General features: G+C 34.8%; 1 protein-coding gene across 6 annotated transcripts in view; it reads right to left on the reverse strand.

Moving 5' to 3' along the window:
* CDH12 (cadherin 12) overlaps nucleotides 1-20,617 on the reverse strand; it is a 518,528-nt gene that overhangs the window by 336,692 nt on the left and 161,219 nt on the right. For all 6 annotated transcript variants that reach the window (XM_050331367.1, XM_050331339.1, XM_050331330.1 and 3 more), the window contains one exon: nucleotides 13,960-14,061. The gene's annotated coding sequence lies outside the window, so the exon portion shown is untranslated. The remainder of the gene's footprint in view (nucleotides 1-13,959; nucleotides 14,062-20,617) is intronic.

A 20,617-nucleotide genomic window follows, 5' to 3' on the forward strand; every position in this document is an offset into this window, starting at 1 on the left:
TTCCCTCCAAAAACTCCTTCTGCACTCTCCTGTTTTATGACCACGTTAAAATAAATGAAAATTATTTCCCTTCTCCCTAAAAGGCTTTCACTGCAATGATATTTTTCCACAAACAGAGATGAAAACCCTACAAAAATTTTAGAAAATGTGATGAATTTATGAAAAAGCATATTGAAATACATCAACATTTATCAAAAATTCAACTGTAAGTGATACACTGAAGCACATTATAATTAATCTGTACATGTATGGGGGGTGAGGACAGCAGAAATACACATTAGAGAGAAAAATACATGATACTGTAAATCAGTATTTAGTAAATGCTTTGCTAAAGTTTACCATAAAGTATTGCTATTGCAGGCTATTTTCTTGCCTCACTTTTATTGCAGAATATCCCATTTTCATCCACAGAGGTCTACTTCACTTATTCACACCAACAGCCGATTACTTAAGAATGCACAGCTTTTTCTCAAGTTTGCATGTATTTCCAAAAACTTTTAAGATTCTTACCAATCGACTTGGTGGGATCCAGACATAAACTGTGTTGCTTATTTAATATGTGGTTTTTTCACTTAGATTTTTGCATAGAACTGCCTCAGAGCATTAACACATTCTCATAATTAGATATTTACCTTTTCTAGTCCACTCCTTTCTTCAGTCACAGAACAAGCCCTTTGTACCTCATGGAGAATGATTGGGGAAAAAAGGTGCTTTATATCTTGTTCTCAGTGTGTCTCCTTAGTCCATTCCTTGTTTCCAGCTACAGTAGCTGGATGACTGAACATCATTGTAGCACATAGCACTTCTATATTTTATTTTCCAATTTCATTATCTTACCTTTATTTCATTATCAGTCATTAAACTATTTTGGGAGTGCTCTTGACCCTGGAAAGATGAATTTTTCTACTGTGATAATTTTGATTCACTCAAGATTTTGCCACCCAGTCTGATCTGGAATCCCGAAATTTTTTATGACTTCTGAATTTTAACATTTTACTCTTCTCCCAAAATCAAGACATGAAACCTAACTTGATATTTTATGCACAGTTTCAATATTCCTTTTCTTTCTTTTACTTTTTTAAAGTAAGGACAAAAAGGTTTTTCTATGTGCCTCTATGAGCCTTCCATTTGAAATGAGACATAGAGTCAAGGATAAGTGTCAGAGAATTGTTCTCATTAGTAAAACCCCAAAAAGTCACTGAGAGATTATTCTTCACTCAAACATCTGGAACAGTTGTGAGCACACACTTTACTCAGCATGATGCAGGTATGTCAGCTTTCAGAAGGAAACCATACACCCTCAGTACTGGAAAAAGAGCAAACATTTACTACAAAAGTAAGTTCCCGGTTCAGCATAGAAGACCTTAGGCAAATCAGCATGTGTCAGGTGAAGCTAAGATTCAGATAATAATATTTCATTGTACTCCACTTGTCTAACTCATAAAGTCAACAAGCCCAACTAATGTTGATATCCTAAGTTGTAGGACGCAAGATGAACTGCAGATTTCAAAGTTCTTGCTACAATCAATCCAAAGTAACATAGTTAGTGGCTTGTTAATGTTTTCAATTTCCTATAACATACTTGTTACAACACCATTGATTATCTTACTTCATAAATTCATAAATTGTATACTATCCTTAGTATTTTATATAATCATGCATAATACACTAGAATTTAGAGAGCCACTACCATCTTTATTAATAGAAATAAATCAATGTAAAATTTTACTTAAATCAAGTAAGTAATAAAAACATCTAACTGATTTGTAGCACAAACTCAACATCCAGCAATACATGTCAGATGAGAACACACCGACTTCAGTGAAAACTGGAAAATCCCTAGTTTTGTCTAATAAGAATGTCCTTCATGTCCACTAAATCAGGCACTTAGAATGAAAAGGGTCTGTGAAGCTCTCCCTACTGATAATATTCATGTAACACTGCCAGTGGTGAGGGCAAAACCTCAGACAGCAAGATCTTATAAGAATCATAAAGCTTTAAATACAGCTATTGACACTTTGAAGAACAGGCAAGTCAATCAAAGCACATTTCTCTTCTAGTGTCATCAGACATTAAGCACATGGAGTCACCCCACGGGCAGGAGCCCAATGCATGGATATAAGAAATGGGAGCTGTCCATTAGCATGGAAATATTATGCTGTCTTCTTAGTACAAACTTGTATTTTCACAGAGAGACCATGTCTCATTTCAGGCATGCATCCATTATGCTACGTAACAGTCATCCAAACGAATATTAAAACAAACTAAACTAATATACTATTTTAGCTTTTTTCTGTTGTCTGTCACCTGATCGATTGTGTGAAATAGCACTGCAACTCACACAGTCTACAGCTAAAAAGAGTTTTTATTGTTTTTAAACAGTTCACAGTGGGGTCTTTGAGGTATGACTGAAAGAAAAAAATTCAACAGGACTGTGGAACAAAATAGCACACTAAAAGAACAGAGTGTAAGAGCCATATTCTAATAAAATTCAGTTTCTTTCCTTTGTTTATCCTGCTCTGAAATTACTTGGTTCACAAGTCAGTCCATGCATAAGATGACATGTCTGCCTCAGAGACTACTCAGACTAAAATTGAGGTTCAACCTTTAGAGTAGTTATCAACCTTGACAACACAGGAAAGAGATTAGTCCCTTTATAATTCATTTCACTTAAAGCCTTTAATCTTAGAAGAATTAAGGCCTTCATCCTCATCTCCATATAGGCAGACTAGCAGTCTACCCTAAATCCCATCTCTAGCTTGTCTGCACTGCAGCAAAAAAACAAATCTAAAGGACCTGAAAAGAAGCATCAGAAACCCATACTTCAGAAAAGGTTATTTCACCCTGTCTGCGTGGTGCAAACTGAATAGTTATGATTCTAGAAACGTGAAATGAACAGGATCCCTTATTTCTGGGTTAATCATCAGTTGACATCTCAGTCTACACAAAAGGGTAGACACAGAATTTCTCCATTAAATTCTCAGTATAACACACGGTTGTCCAGAGAAAGAACAATTCATGTCACACTTCTACTTTTCCAAAAGTACAAAAAAATCACAAAGAAAAAGGTATGGCTTTGCCTCAAGCAGCCTTGCTTTTAGAACACCAGGCAGCACAACACCTGACACAGTACACTGAGAGAAGAGACTCCATTCCTCATGCTGCACAGCAAATACACATACTTCAGACTATTGTCACTTTCAAGCATAGGTAACATAAAATTTAAAACATTAATAACATAACATAAATTTGTAACATGAAGTAACAAATAACAAATTTGATCTTTACATAAGAAAACAGAGGATGAACTCTTGGAACTACAGTTGTTATTTCTATTTCAGATAACTAAACTTTGAAAAATGACAATAGCTTGCTTTTAACTATTTTAATGACCTGCAAAAATAAAATGGCACCATATCAGTATTTTATTAGAAGCATTCAAAGATATACACTCTGAATGCTTAAATTACAGCAGTCCAAATTCTATGAATATTGCGTGTTTTGTACAGACAAGCATGGAAAAATGTACTATTATATTTTAACATGATTTGACATAAATCTTACAGAGAAAAGTAGTGAAACTGACAGCTAAGTCAGTCTTTGAACAAATCCTGACACACTCAGTGTCTGAAGTTTTTTTCAAACATTATTTCCTAGTTATACTGCAAACAATAGAGGCTTGAGGTCAGAAAAGCTTTAAATCATTTTAGCATAGTCTTTGCATGAACAATACAAAATATATTCAAATATTCCAATATTCCATTTTCTACTCTCAGAAATCACTGTGTTTCAGACACATGCTTCTGTTACTAAATGTCTCTAATAATGAAGAATTCATGATTCTCCTATACAGCCTATTTCTGTGATATTTTTGCCATAATAAGATTTTTAATTATTTGTAATCCAAGTCTTTCTTGCTATAAAGTAAGAAAGCAGTTAATCCTTGCCCTGCCTGTCTTGGGACAACAGGTTATTCTCCCCTTTTTCAGGAATGTATCATAGCAGATTAGGTTTTCTCATTTATTCAATTTTCTCTTCTTTTGAAAACATAGTTACTCCAAAGTTTTCTTATCCAGTGTGGGTTTTTTTAATCAAACAGATATCTCAAAATATAATAAGAAAGAAACACTAGGAAATATTACTGGAGCTGAATAGAGACAAAAAATTGCCTCCCAAACTATATATATAACTATATATAGAATCAAATAATTATTCAGGCCGAAGTGACATCAAGATGTCTTTTGTCCTGCGCAGAGCCTTTCATTTTCCCTGCGAAGAGCCCAGCTCCATCATTTTGCTAACCCACTTGGAGATATGGGCAAGCTGCTGATACATCCTCACAAAACAGTTTCTTCTCCAGGCTGAGCAAGCCCTGATCTTTCATCCAGTCCTCACAGAACAAGTGCTCCAGCTCCTGGCTAGCTTGCGGATCCTCTGTTAATCTCACTTTAGCTGGTTGATGCCTGTCTTGTATTGTGGAGCCCAAAACTGCAAGCACTATCTAGATGGAGGTCTCACAAGTTCTGAGCAAAAGAGAAACATCCTTTTCCATCTATGTCCTACCTGTGACCCTATGAATACAGCCCAGATGCCACCTTGTTGGCCCAGGTTAGACCTCTGACATATTTAGTTTACCACAGGTCTTCAAGTACCACATTATCCATTCAACAACACTCTCTGGTTCCAACCATTCCACCATCTTTTAATCCATCTAGTTTTCCACTATCCAGAGTGCAGTGTTCAATACTAACAGTATTGAAAGCCTTATTAAAGTCAAGGCAAATATTACCCATTTTTTTTCTTCATGTTCACAAAGCAGAAAGAAATCAGGTTTGTCAAGCATGAATTCCCCTTGGTGACTCCATGCTGACTGTTTCTAATCACTACCTTCTCCTTCATGGGCCCAGACGTGAGCTTTAGGAGGACTCCATGATTCCCTCAGAAGATAAAATGAGGCGCCTTATACAGTAGTTCCCTGTATTGCCTTTTGGTCCCTTTTTGAAGATGTGTGCAAGACTTGCCTTTTTCTAGTCATCAGATCATGTCCCAGATTTTACACAATGATCAATATAAGAAAGGAATTAAGGATTTTTTATTTTTTTACATCATTTGACATGGTCACTGTCAAACAAATTCAACAGGCTTATGTTAACAGCTAACAGAACAATCTTTTTCTGTTATGGGTGGCAACATAATGTCACAGATGGGCAGCCAAAAAATAGAGACACAATAATTACTTACAAGCAATTTGTCTGTAACATTTCAATGTTGCAGGTTGTTTTGTTTGTTGGTTTTTTTTTTAATTCAAGCAAAACATACTAGATATATATATATATAAAAGAATAACACTTTGAGTCATTCCATTTATGAATAAATATTTTCATCTAAAAAAATCAACTACACTTTGGTTGGATTTTCATATTAAAATGTCTTATTTTGTGTTTTACTTCAGCTAAACCTCAAATTTACATCACCAAAACATGTTTCCCTGAGGCGTAGTGAAAATAAAAAATCCTACACTGTTGCTGTTGATTTGTAATTCTGTGTTGATCAAAAGTCTTTGATTTTACAAATGAGTCATGCATAATGGACAGGAGTAATTTCTTCATGGAAAGAGTTGTTAAACATTGGAATTGACTGCCCAGGAAGGTGAAGGAGTCACCATCCCTGGAGGTATTCAATAAATGACTGGATGTGGCACTTAGTGCTATGGTTTAGTTGACAAGGTCCAGTCAAAGGCTGGACTCAATAAGGTGACAGATATTCCTTATCTTGTTTGTACAATAAGCACTTGACTATTTTAAAAATTTTTGTACAGGTGCTTTTCCTCCATGAAATTTTTATAGCATGTTTTATGTACTCAGTGGACTGTATCAACATGAATTTTTGTAATATCCCATCCTCGAAACAAATATTTATATAATTCTTAAGATGTGTTATAATTCAAGATTTCAGCTCCCTTCCTTTAAAAGCTCATAATTCTGTGAGTAGCACCACTAATCATCAGGAGTTCAGTGTCAAGCTTACCAATGCAAATAAAGGTTTGTAGAACCTAGCTCTGCAGAGGGTCACACATGCTTACTACAAACAACCATATCTGATAAATAAAAAATCAGATAAATAATGTAGCATTGGCATTCATTACAAATCTTATTCCCTATTTAAGACATGTTTTGAAGAAAAAAAAAATCTGTAAACACCTTTCAACACCTTTATGAAGTCCCATACACCCAAAATAACAGGATATTTGAAACATCCATATTACCCTGGTAAACTTTACAGGGGTTGTATAGAAAATACAGAACTCTCTAAACTTCTTCATGGACACATTGGTTCTGAATCTACAACTGAAATACTACAACTGATCTTGGCTGACTTACAGGATTCAGTATCAATTCCATGTTCAGAGCATGCACAACAAGCACAACAAAGCATTATCAGACATTATTCCTTTGCCGCCTGGAAAACCAGTATAGCATTTCAATAGCAAGGATGAAGAAAACTGCATCAGTAATGCTTCTGATTAATGACAGACTCCTTGAAGAGGCAAAAATTGTGTGAAATGTACTCCTACTTTATTCTTGATACCAGTTATCTGAATACTGGATTAAGATAGGGGAGAATCTATGCTAATTTTGACTGTGTGAAGCACTGAGTAAACCAAATGCTTCATGCTGCAAACAGTTTAGAAATTTTCTAAGTGAATTCATGGACTTTGTGAACATCTTCCGAAGAGAGCAAGCTTGATATTTTGGCTCTTATTGCTCTAAGGATCTCATATTTTGATCCTGTAAATCTCACTGATTGTTTACACTCCCTTGTTTCTGAAGGTATGCCTGCTGCAGTGAGTGGAGTACAAGCAGATGCTCATATAATGGAGTACAGTACCGTATAAGGGCACTCAGTAAAAAGCTGAAGACAAATTGTTGTGACAGCTCAGTGCTACCCCATTGCTAATAAGTCTTTTTCATCAAAACTAATTTCTTTTGGCATGGTGTTGTACTGGTAAGATAGCAGGATAAATTGCTTCCAAGTACAGCAACCTGTGAATCTCCAGTATCATGAACCACTTTCTGAAATAGCTGAGACTTAGATATATTTAATTTTTCTAGTCCTACTTTTAACTAAATCAATAGGTTCTGGTGTTTTGCTATGATCTACACATTTATCTTGGACTTTAAGGACACCATCACTTATCAGACATGTTTAAAATAACAAGATTCAGTCGTAGTATGAATACTTTCATGTAAATTTTCATTGATAAGGGAAAAAAAAAAACCCAACAGAAGAACAAACCTCTCTTTTTGTAACTTAATCTTTATTCCTGAAAAATATTAACATCTTCAAAATATTCTATTTTCCTAGTAAAATGTTATAAGCAATTTCTTTAGCAGTTATTTCTGTGGCATTGCAACAACATTTTGCCATTTTCAATTATTTGATTCAGGTGAATAAGAATATTGCGTATTTGTAGTTTAATTTTACTCTTTCATTTCAAGTATGTAAAACAAATTCAGAATTTTCTAAAGAACCTGATTACCTTGGATTAGTTTTAGACTTCATTTTTAGAATTCATAATTTAATCAAATATAGTCTTTGAAACCTGAATATTTGTTCAATCAGCTTGTTACTGACACATGGTCAGAAAATTAATGTCTTTTAAAGCTATCTCAAGTTGGCACTAAAATCTGAAGAATTCCAAATTAATAACTGTTTCTGAAAGGTGCCTGTGTTTGTGCATGAGATTACAAAAATGTGTCTCAGCTATCCATTTGCAACCATCACCTGGTCACCCTGCTCTCTCAAAATAGCATGTTCTATGTCTGTCATACACAGTACACACTATGCAAGGCTTTCTTAAAATAAAATACAAAGACATTTACATTTGGACAAATTAACACTCCTAAACAAAGAACAGTTTTTGCCAGTTCACTTCAGAGCCAGTTGTTGCATGGTTTTATTTTTGTGGTTTTGATGAATCATGGACTCTTATTCTGCGATCCATTCCAGGATTCATGAATGCACTGATACGTTTTATAAGGATGTGTGTACCTCACATTTATGGTATGAAAACCAATATTGATCATAAAGAACTTATTTTCAAGTTTACATGAAATCATAGGAAGAAAAAAGTCTGTGTACAAATAGCATTCCAGACCAGTATTTAGTTTCATAACAACAGTATCATTCTTGCCTAACTAGTTAGATGTGTAAGTAAACTCTGTCTTCCTGCATCGTCAGTTTTATTGGTTTGATTTCTAGAGTAATCAAACATCCCAATGAAATATTAGAAATTAAATGAACTTTCACATATTCAAAGTAAGAAAAAAAACCAGAGAATGGAAAACAGTTGAGTTAGAAGAAAAATCACCCCAGAAAATCTGCACAGTAAGACATTTCCAGTGCAATCTTTATGAGATGATCAGAGAATATAGCTATTCTGAAATGATGACAGGAAGTCTTGCCATGGGCCTGTAAAATTTTACAGCATTGTTTAAGTAGCTATCAAATGGTCTGACCTGAAGCAGTTGACAAACCAATATTCTTGTGATTGTGATCATCTGTCAATACTCAGGAAGCTCTCTCTAGGGAAGACTCTTTGTACATAATGACTAAATATAAACACAATAATGCAATGTCTGTCTGTGTCTGTTGACAATCCAAAGTTCTGAATTATCAAGAAGACACACGTATCTTCTTTTTTTTTTTTGTCTTAATTTTCAAGATTTAAAATTGTAGTCCAATTGTATCTTTCACCTTTAAATCACAGAATCATAGAATGGCCTGGATTGGAAGGAACCTTAAATATCATCTAGTTTTACCCCTGCTGCCATGGACAGGGACACCTCTCACTAGACCACGTTGCTTAGAGCTCCATCCAACCTGCCCTTGAACACTTCCAGGGATGGGGCATCCACAGCTTCTTTGGGCAACCTGTTCCAGTGCCTTACCACTCTCATAGTAAAGAATTTTTTTCCTAATAACTAATCTAAACCTACTCTCTTTCAGTTTGAAGCCATTCCCCCTAGTCCTGTCATACATATCCTTGTAAGAAGTCTCCATCTTTTTATAGGTTCCCTTCAGAAAGGCCACAATTAGGTGACCCCAAAGCCTTCTCTTTTCCAGGCTTAACAAATCCAGTTCTCTGAGCCTTTCCTCACAGAAGAGTTGCTCCATCACCTCTAATCAATGTGGTGGCCCTCCTCTGGACTTGCTCCAACAAGTAAATGTCCTCTCAGTGTACACTCTCTGGTATACATATTCTGTAGGATAGCAATAATGACTTGCCTAAAGGACATAAAAGAGGAAAATATATTTTGAAGGACATCTCTCGGGAACAACATTCTTCAACATTACAGCATTTTTATTCAAAGATGCATTAATTTTAAATCTGATTAATGAATACTAAGTTATTTTTTTGTATTATTTTTTAATCCATAAATAAATGGCCAGAAGAGCATTGTTCCCCAGCAGCAAAGATGTTGCAGCAGCACAGGCCTTTCAGGACTGCGATCTTTTCATCCACTTACCCAATGTCATTAGAAAAGTTTTGTCATATTATAAAGGTAGAGGCAATAAAGTAAATAAGTATAGCATCAATGCAGTAGAACACACTGTGATCTGAAAATAAAATGAGTAAACAAATCAACCATTAAAAAGGGAGAAAGAAAATTCTCCCTAAACTAATAATGATAACTACCAAATAAAACATCATTTAAATTCCAAAACTGTCTTCAAGTCTACCTATCTTGCCATCCATATATACTCTTGCTTTTTAAAGACCCAATAGATACAAAATTTCATAGTTTTCAAGAGCTCAGCTGTTCTGAGGTGCTGAAGCCACATATTCAAAGTATTGAACTGTATCAAAATACCATTAAAAAGTATAAAACTAGACCACAGATTAATTTGATTTGTGGAATGGATTTGAGTTCTAGAAGCTTTAAGGCTTTGCTTTCATCCTAGTACATATTGAAAGCTGACCACCACCACCACAGTCACAGATGCAGTACAGGACTCTACTGAACAATATTTTCCTACATTTCTTTGCCTGACTGAAATGTATATAATTTCAAGTTGCATATCAGGTGTTTGGTTTTTTTTAAATGATAAGTCTTGCTTCCCCAATTTTCTTGGTCTGCTGTGCTATGAAAAGGCCTCCTCATGACATCACATATGTTCTTTTCTCTTTCAAATGTTTTCAGCCCCTCTACACTTGCTTTCTGAGTATGGAAGTAAAATATTTTTAACACAGTGGTGGATAAGTTAAAACTAATTTACAGATATACTGGTAACATCTCCAAAGTAAATAGATAAATGCAGGTTTTACAGTACTTATTTAGCAGCCTGAATACATGCTATGTTTTTTTCATTTTGAGGTTATTCTTTAATCCCAATGAGTATTTGAGTCAAATATTTATACTTGAAAAAGTAGGTGAATTGAAGCAAAGGCAAAAGCTTTTTCAGGACTCCCCATTTTACAGTGGGAAAGGTAAGTTGGGTTTTTTATGTTGTGCCTATTAAGCAAAATTTTGAAATGTATTTATAAATATTAACATTAAAAAATAGATCAGGCCTTAGAAAAAATGGGCTCAGCAAGAACTGATCTTTTTTTTCTCTTCTTTTATGGGAAATGTTAAGTATTCCCTGAATAACAGAAATCCTTTTAAGATCAGTTTTAAAACCTTTTTTTTCCTTCCAAAAGGTAAGTGCTACTGTTAATTGAGAGAAGCTTTTAAAAAATTTGACACCCTTTATCCCTGAATGAAGATTACATGCACAGTAAGTTGTAATCCTTGGCTTTGCAATACCGCTTTATGTGGTTAAGAAGATGAATGTTCATTGCATTTAATCCTTACCATGATTTACGAGGCTCTGGGTATCCTTTCCCCAGAGCATCTACAACTGTGCGGTTGTTCTGCCTGCTGCTTAAATTACAGAGACATATGCAAAATAAATTATGGATTGTTGTCCCACAACCAAGCAAAAGACTTTTTTTTCCCCCTTGTTTATCACTCTTGTTTTTCTGGACTGCGTGATACTATGATGACCTTGGTTGCTGCCTGCTATGCACACTTTCGATCAGCATGTTCTACTGCAAAAACTTAGAATGAAAAGGAGGGGAAGGAATGGGCTGTGAGGAGCAAAGCTGACAGCTACATAATGTTTGGTTTATCCATTTAGCTCCTCAAAGTTCACAAATCTAGAGCTCATTTTTCTCATCACAGCAGAAATTTATATACCTAAAATAAACCTTTGAGCCCTTAAAATCATTCTGAATGAGGTGAATACATAGATTTTTGTTATTCTAATACCTCTCGTGATAGTTTTAATCTAGGCCTTCCTTGGTGACCAGTTTGTAACCAAGGAAGTGGTCATGTCCCCGGTATTCCATATGATTTTTGCGTAAACCAGGGTATAAATAAGAAGGGAGGAGAGGACTTCACTGTCTTCTGGCGAGCTTCAGGAGCAGTGGGTCCTTGCATTGGTCTCACTTATCTAAGGTTGAGGCCTGCAGTAACTGCTTGTCTGCCACACGGGGGTTTGGAGAGTGCTGGCCGTGTCTGCTGATCTTGCTTTTCTGAGGGACGTGGTGAGATTTGTTTCATTAGTTATTTTGCTATTTCTTGAGTTCGATTGTGTATATCTGTTCTGTGTCCCTTTTTGTCCCTTTTTCCCCTTTCCCTTTGGGGGGTGTTTGGATTCCCTTCGCTGTGTACATAGCATTTTAATTGTATATAACTGTAATATACATAAAATATATATTTTTTATATAACTAGCTAGATTTTGGGTTCTTCAATTTTTATAGGTTTTTTTTCCTTTGCCCTAAGGGAAGAAGAGAGGGGGAAGGGGTTGTTACTGTGAGTTTGGGCATTTGGCAGGGAGCCAGATCTGAATCATTGCACCTCTCTATTAAGTGTTCATTAATATGCTGATTTCCACTTCTCTACTTGTATGTACGTATATTGATATTTATATCAATATAAACTTGTCAAACACATATAGGCTTATCCAACCCATATGAAAAATTGATACAGATTTTTAATTGTGTCTAATTTTATAATCTTGTAGTTTAAAATTTTATTTCATCTCAATGAAGTGAGAGTACAAACTTATTATCAATAAAAATTAAAATGCCAAGCATGCCAAGATTCGTCTTTGTCCACACACAGGCATTCTCAGAAGATAGTCTACTCAGTGCTGATGTCATCAAATTTAAAAAAAAAATTTAATAAAATCATTCCAGATTGCTTGGTCTCTATTATCCCTCTCATGACATTCTCATACTGTCCACCTAAGTGCCCTGAAACAATATGCAATTTAATTACAATCCAGGTGTCAAAAAAAAGTTTTTTAAAGGCAAAGTGCATGGGAATATATAATCCAAAAATCATTTTGCAAAGCAGAAGTGATAGTCACATCCCAAGTTCCTTTGGTGCAATTCCAGCAGGCCCAGTCAAGATAACAAGTGCTGATCACATTGACAATAAGAGAAGTTCTTTTCATATATTCGGTAGAGTCACTGTAATATAATCTAAATTTCTTAATTCCTTTTGGCTACTCAGAAACCCAGAGTTTGCTAAGAGAAGATGCATGACTGAAAAGTGCATTTTGCTCTTTGTCCCAAAGAACAACCAGGAAAGACAAATTTGAGCAAAAAAATTAGGATCCACACACTTCCAACTTCATATCCAAAGGCTTCATTAGAAATTTATGGCCAAAATACATGTCAAATCTTTAAATATTTACATAAGATATATCATGCAATTACCAAATTGCAGCTACATGTAAAAGAACCTATCTTAGTCTTCAGCCACACAACTACACTGGGTAGCATAAAAGTACATTATCCATAGAAATCAAGTATGCTTAAAATGGAATTTGAGTAGAACAATGTCTTATTATAGAGAAACTATCAATTATCTTTCTAAAAAGTAAAACAGGTTTTTATTTTATTTTCCACTGAAATGAAACTGCAACCACCTTTAACTCTCCACAGCTTTTGTGTTTTCTGTATAACTTCATCAGAAGACAATAAGTATCTAGATATTTCTTGTTCTGCAAATGAGAGTTTGGAGCAAGAATTCAACCAAACTTTGATACATGAAACATTACTGCATTTCATCATTTCATGTCACCTGTGCTTTTTTTCTCCAATGTACAATGCTTCATAGACCAAATTATAACCCCAAAAATTCACCAACTGTTGCCATCTTTGGGAGATTGCACCTCAAACTCATTTAGGTTTTTACCTCAAAATATTTTAAAGTTATAAAATTCATACCTACCTCTAACTGATTTTTTGTAATCCTCAGTATCAAGTCAAGAATATGGTGAAACCAATTTATAGTACATTCTATAAGCAACAACTGAAGTACACAGTAGTGTATTAATAAACATGGGGAAGTTTATGACATTGTTTCTGGCCCCTGTGAAAGAGGTTTTGCTAAGGTATGCCTTTGAAAGGAGACAAACACCATTTGACAAAAATAACACCATACAATTACAAGAAAAATAGCATCATGAAAACAAAGCTCAGGGAGAAAATTAGTTTCTGTCCTTTAAGACGTACAGAACAGACTGTAAAGGTACTTTTATTTTCTCCAATCTACATCTAAATTGAAATAGTCTGAAAAAGGTAACATACAACACTGGTATTTGTAAATAGTCAATTGGTCAGTAGCAGTGCAAGCTCTAGACTGAATCAAGTATTTTTGCTGAGATTTGCAGCAAGGATAATTAGAATTCTGGATTTCCTGAGCTCAGTTTCATGAGCCTAAAGCTAAATTGTGTTTAATATATAAATAAAACAAACAAAGGAAACAAACAAACAAAACATTTCCACCAACTGAAAAGTGAGAATTGAATCTATCAGGTTTCACACAATAAATTCATCCCAATTATTATGGTTCTCTTTGAGATGACAGAGACATCTACAGAGTTTTTTAAAAAACTACCTGAGAATATGATGCCACATCTTCCAAGACCTTACATAAGTGAAGTTCAGCCCTTAGATGGCCTCATTCACCACAATTCTCAGCTGATTGGGTCACTAAAGTCTGTAAAAGACATACAAGAGTTAAATCGTCATTGTCAATTATTTTTTCTCACGAGAATGAAAAAAAATAACAGCAAAAACATAGTGATTTATGTTATTAGGAATCTCAATCTATCAAAAAATATATTACCAGACCACCAAACAGCACTTTTTCTGTGCCTATTGTGTGAGTGTGACAGGATGAGGAGCATGACACAGATACCCCTTCAAGCTGATGGACCCCAGTGAACAAACATTCAGAATTAAATTGCTCACGTTCCATAGCTGTCTGAAACTTCTGGGACTTTACTGCCAGTAGGCATTACTGCAGAACATCATATTATGGCTCTGATTTGTATGCATTGCCTTGGCTGGCTTTCCTTTGTGTTAGCTATCATTCATCACAGCATGGAAATAAACATACAAAGATTTCTTTTGAAAAGGATGAAGGAGCGATAATACAAGCTAGGGACATCACATATAATGATTTGTTCTTTTCACAACAGTTTTACAGTCAATTTTGTCACTACCATAATGGTATAAATCAGTATCATATATAGCAGGATGGTAATTTTTTTCATAAGTGCAACTCTATAACTAAGAGAAGCAACTTCCATAACCAGCCCATCCTGAGCTAGTATCAATCACAGCGCTGAGACACATTCTTATTTGAACCTAATCTAATGTTTAGACGATTAGGGGGAACAAATAAACAAACAAACGCTAGAAAATGTTTTCTATTACTTTAATTGGACTAAAACTTGGAGGGTTCTTTGCTGTTTTTATTTTTCATTCATTTGTTGCATATTGGAGGTTCTGAATGCAGATGGACAGAAAGAAAAATAAATAAGGAAGGAAGAGAAAAAGGAAATTAAAAACCATGGGAGTCCAAACCTAAGACTGGAGGGATATTAAGAGAGAGATGGCATCCAGATACAAAACTATAAGAGCAGATAAAACTCAAGGGAAGACAAACAGCTAAGCTGGTGACTATCTGGTTGCATTCTTTCACACTCCAAGCAGTGTTCTTATCCAAGATAAGGAGTTACTAAAGAGACACATAATACCCACTCTGTGGTAAACAACTAGATTATATTAAATTAAGGCTTTTAGAAATGTACCAACTAAGAAGTTGCAAGTGAATTATGCTAAATTACACTAAAAAATGTAGTATATCTGATAAAAAACAAACTCACAAACCAAAAAATAATGTTCTAAGAAAAGAAGAATCCTAACAGTGTACAAGCTTCTCATATCCCAGAAACCACTAACAGAAAATAAAAAATCCAAAGCAAAACAAGCTGCTTTTTCTCAGTGTTAGTTCTTTGTGTTACTGGATTTGATAGCAACAATATTAACTTTATGGCTTCATAACCCTTGGTATCAGTTCAAAACAGTAGCTGAAGCATGCATTCAGAACTATACACATTGCAGGAGTCTAGAGTTGGCTGAGGTAAAAATATATAAAGAAGTTCAGAATGTCAAGGAAAAAAAAACAAATAAGAATCCAGCTTTTTGGTGTTAGCACTGCAAGGTCCCATTTCCTTAAAAATATTCTTAACATGCAGCAGACAGCCCTAGTTATTTATTGCTTGGCACCTCTTACCAAAAACATTGGCAACCAGAAAGATCACAATGATTCTTACTGCAAATAAGGACTGCAGTGGTTCTGTAAACCTTATCGATTTTTTTCTCAGTTGCATTGATTAAATTTGAAAAATCTTTTCTGCAAATAACCTGTTTACTTAGCTGGAGGAAAAGTACAGCATGAGAACTGTAATATACAGTTTGCATTAATCATTGAAATTGAGACTGACTGGAAACTACAGTTCTATTTGAGTACATTGGAATATATTTGCATTCAGAAAACTTTTTGAACACATTTACAACACTAAGTTAAAGCTATCAGGATTGATATCATCCCTGAAACTGCAGGAAGTACCAAGTGATAGAGAATGTACATACTTGATGAAATATGATTCACTTTCATTTACAATATTTTTCACAGTAAGGAAGTCACCTTACTTGTAGTACGTGAAATTATTGTTCCTTACTCTCTTTTAGTTTTGTATGTGGACTGAATTTTGGTGTTTTTCTGTCTGTGCCCTCTCGCACCCAGTGGGGGATATTTGGATCACAACTGCTAATGAAGGCAATGATTCCCATCTTGGACATATTTACAAAGTTGGCATTTGGGACTACTTTTTTTTTTTTTTTCTTCCTCCAAATTCCCATTACATCAACATTTATTCTTCATGAGCAAAAGGGCTTTGTTTGAGATAGAAATTTGGGGCTATGCCCCACACAAAAAGTCATTCAAAAAGAACTTGATCATACACTAAAAGCTTTTTCTAACTTTCACTTCTCCTTGTACTTGTCAAAATTCTTATTTTTACATTTTACTGCACTAGTGTGTTTACAGAAATTTGGCTGTGAAACACACACCAGAAAAGCAAGAATGCCACATAATTTTTAACCTCTCTTCAAAATCATAATAGTCAGTTTTGTAAAGAATGACATTTCCTTTTGGGCTTATTTGATAAATACGCTTTCCAAAACAATTATGCAACAATGTACAGCTAATAATTCTTTCATGGTTACTCATTCACAAATCAATATTCAAACAAGCAGCACTACCTCCTTTGCTGAACTCTGAGATTCCTGTAGCAGAATTCAGTAATAAAGCTTTCATGGATTGCAGCACTTCTGGGTAAGTCTTTGCATCCACCCCTGCATTTTCCCTGTTTCTTCTGCCTGCAGTAGATGAAGGCTGTTTCCTGACATTGCTGGCAGTCAAAGCAAGACGCACTCATTACACTAAAGCAACCAACAGTATACACTATGAAATGATCATATTTGTTCACCCTTTAGTGCTTTGTGTTTTACAAAGACACGTCTTAAAGGATTCAGTAGGATCCTACACAAATCCAGTGGGTTTCTAAAACAGTTTTCTCTCCATGGAAAGAACAATGCAGCAATCTCTGAATCAGTACCTTCTAATATATTTTTTATAAAAAACATGAACATTATTTGAGTTTTAAATGATCCATTTTTATTCTTTCCTGTGTTTTTTTTACTATAGAACTAAACATTACACAAAAGCCTCTCCTAGTCAACTTTACTAGTTGGACTAGCTATATAGAAAAATGAGAGAGGGATTAATTATACTTTAAATGCTGGGGGCTTGGGAGTAGTTTCAGGTGAGGAAAAGGGGGGTGCATATGAGAGAAAAAGAACCTAATACTTTACAGTGACAATACATAACAGACAGTCAAACTATAAATTTAAAGGCATTTAGAAGGGTAATAGTGAAATAGGTAAGAATAAATACATTATTTAATTATTAAATTAAGCATAAATCATATAAAGGGTATGGCAATATGAGCAATAGAACATCCTCCTGCTTTGCTGAGGACTCCAAAACATATTGAAGAAACAGGTAAACTAAAAAAAAAATCAGGAAGTGTGCCTGTGTGAGCAACTTGCCACATCCTTTACAGTTAAAAAGAAATGGATGGTCAAGAAAATTATGAAAATAACTAAGTTTTACTCAGAAGAGTAAGAGAAGGACAAATCATAGAATTGTTTAGGTTGGAAAAGACCTTTAAGATAGGTAAGTCCAGCTATTAACCCAGCACTGCCAAGTCCATAATGCTCCAGTATTCTAATATGACTCTGGTGTTGTTGAGACTGCCAGCAACCTAAATGATTTCTTACAGATACTGGTTTCAGGTGGCATTAATTATTAACATCAGGTCATCCAATTAAGGAGGAAGAACACAATCGACACAGAGAAGGAGTTATAAATCTTTGGCAACTTAGTTCAGTTATGAGTCATCCATTGACTCAAAAAAGGTCAAGAAAAATTCCAAGGTCAAATAGATTCACATAAACTACTTGATTAACAGTTATCTGTGAATTACAAATGAAAATAATAAAAAAAAGCATAAAACCTTCCATTGCCTCACATTCTTTCCTACGAAAAATAGTGAAAACAATCCAATTCTGAATGCGTAATATCTTTATAGATATGTACAGAGTAGTATCACACACAAAGCTTCCACTTTTATTATGGTCAATGAGATGTGTCATGTGGACAAAACAGGAATACAGGGAGTTTAATTTCTTAACAAGAGCCTGATGGTAGCTGTTGATGCAATGTTGATGGCACTGTGCCAACGGATTGCAGCTTCTCCCACCCCTTACCTTCCAAAATACTTACAAAGGTGAGAAAGTTAAGAAGTTTTCTTCTCCTTTCCTTCCTTAAAACCTGACAATGGGAGTAGCTATTTTTGCAATGTGAGTATCAGTTCTCTAGGAACTGGAATGAAACCAATCACTGATTTCACATAGCAATTGCACTGCTATCAGAGAGTAATGATTTTCAGTCACTACTGACTTAGCTTGAATCTGAACTACCAGCTCAAAGGTCAAAAGCTTTATAACCAATTATCAATTTCCTGGTCCATCCAGACCCCTCCATTATCTTGATTTCCTTTGGAAGATTAATGCTGTTGCCATAGTTTAATCAAATAAGCCTTTGGCTCTGACATTTACTTCCATCCTACAGCTGCTTCTTCACAGAAAAGAATCAAGAAAATCATAATAAAATTACTATTATAAATATTGCAAAAAAATTAAATACTGTCTGTTCAATGTTTATCTAGGAATTAAGACAGAGAACTTTGTCACTACACTGAATAATATTTTATGGTGTCTTAAACATCCATATTTTGTCTGAATTTTCAGACAGGAATTCATGCAGTCTTAAACATGCAGAGCAAATATAGTATGTAAAAGTATTTAGTCTTATCATTAGAAAGTCAACATTTTCAAAGAATTGTTAAAATACATAGAATCTATACCTGGCCTTCTGAATACCATCTTCTGGATGGTATTTATCTGCCTTAATCTCCCTCCCCTATAAAGGTGTCATTTAGTTGAAAGATAAGTGCGACAGGATTATCCGGGATCATGCTCGACTAGTTGTGATACTAGACAGCAGCTTATTACTATCTCCCGATCAAAACCACAATGATTTCCTTAGACAGGTTTTGGTCTCCCTCTTCCCCTTTCATATGACATATATGCCTCATGAGAAATGAGAGGTTTCTTTAAAAGTTCTACTACCAAGAAAAGCCAAAACCTAAAACCAGAAAAGCAAAGAAGAATTTTAAGATTACTTCTAAAGCTATCTAGTTTATTTCTCAGAATAAATCATCATAACCTCCCAAAATATTTTTAAGTCTTTTGCTTTTGGAATAGCTTACAGAACAATTGTGCTGAATATATGTTTCAGGAACAACAGGGAACGGATGAATAATTTGCTATACATAAATTCCTCTGTGAAATGATGCCATATGTCTACTTGGTTAATGGCTGTAGGAAGATAATTTGTCTAAGTGGAAAAACAAATGGATATTTCCTTAGTTTCTCATCATTCTCTCTGTAAAAACCTGCTCACACAGACTCAGAAGTTCACATATACATATATATTTTCTTTTTACTAGATAACAGATTTTTATTGCATGTTTTCTTTCAAATTTAGCATATTTATCATCGCTATTTTTCTTTCACTGCCTTTTAGTAATTCTAATTGATTTACTTGATAAAAATATTAAATTTCTGAATTAAAGTAAAAAAGGAACACTGCCTCTACTTTCACTCTAATAGTACTTCCATTGAGCACATGGGCTATGTAAAGATTGAATAGCTCTAAAAGAGATATAATGTCCTGAAGCCATATGTTCTCATTTGATATGGGATATTACTATGCTTTTGCTAATCTTATTAGTATAAAATAACGGATCCAAGCTGAATTCATAAGGTTGCCATTATATAGTACATTCAAATACTATCCACCCCAAGATTTATTTTTAATGGTAACAAATACCATTTTGAAAACAGAATGACAACGCAGTTCTCTACCATACTAAGAACTATTCAACAGTAGTTTGAACAAATAAGCAAACAATCTGCCTCAGTTTCAGTGAGGCATCTGGAGCCCTGGTACCGTGTTTACTCATGTAGAGAAACAAGCTCTTTCAACAGAATTGAAGACCGCCTGTACAGTGGCAAATCTGTGTTGTGTCTTGCAAAATTCACAAGATTCGAGATAATTTTTATTTTTCCTCTGAAGCTTGAGATAACCCAAATTGCTTACTTTCTTCAGAAAACCACTGCCAAACATAGTAGGTTTTATTCAGTGCATTGAATTTCATTTTTGCCTCTTGGAAGCCACTGTCTTTCTTTGACATTATCAAAGCCCGGGGGTTTCCACCAGCAGTGCACTTGAACCTTTCTAAATGTTTCAAAATGTGTTTTGTCTGTCTGTTTACAGGTCTTGGATTAGATTCCAGTGCTGGAAAGACAGTTAGCTGCACAACAGCTTTCAATTACACTTTTCAATTGCACTTTTCAATTGTACTTTTCAACTTGAAAATTGGAAAAATAACATGAAATCACTGTTCAAAGTACTTGGTTATCAGTTATGCCTTATAACGAGGTTAATTCCCTTTTTTCTTTCACCTCTATGGTGGCAACTCTTCTAAGGACTCTATGAAACATGATGGAAGTGC

This window comes from Myiozetetes cayanensis, unplaced genomic scaffold (genome assembly GCF_022539395.1).
Source record: "Myiozetetes cayanensis isolate MyiCay16 unplaced genomic scaffold, myiCay2020 scf1, whole genome shotgun sequence".
Lineage (NCBI taxonomy): Eukaryota > Metazoa > Chordata > Aves > Passeriformes > Tyrannidae > Myiozetetes > Myiozetetes cayanensis.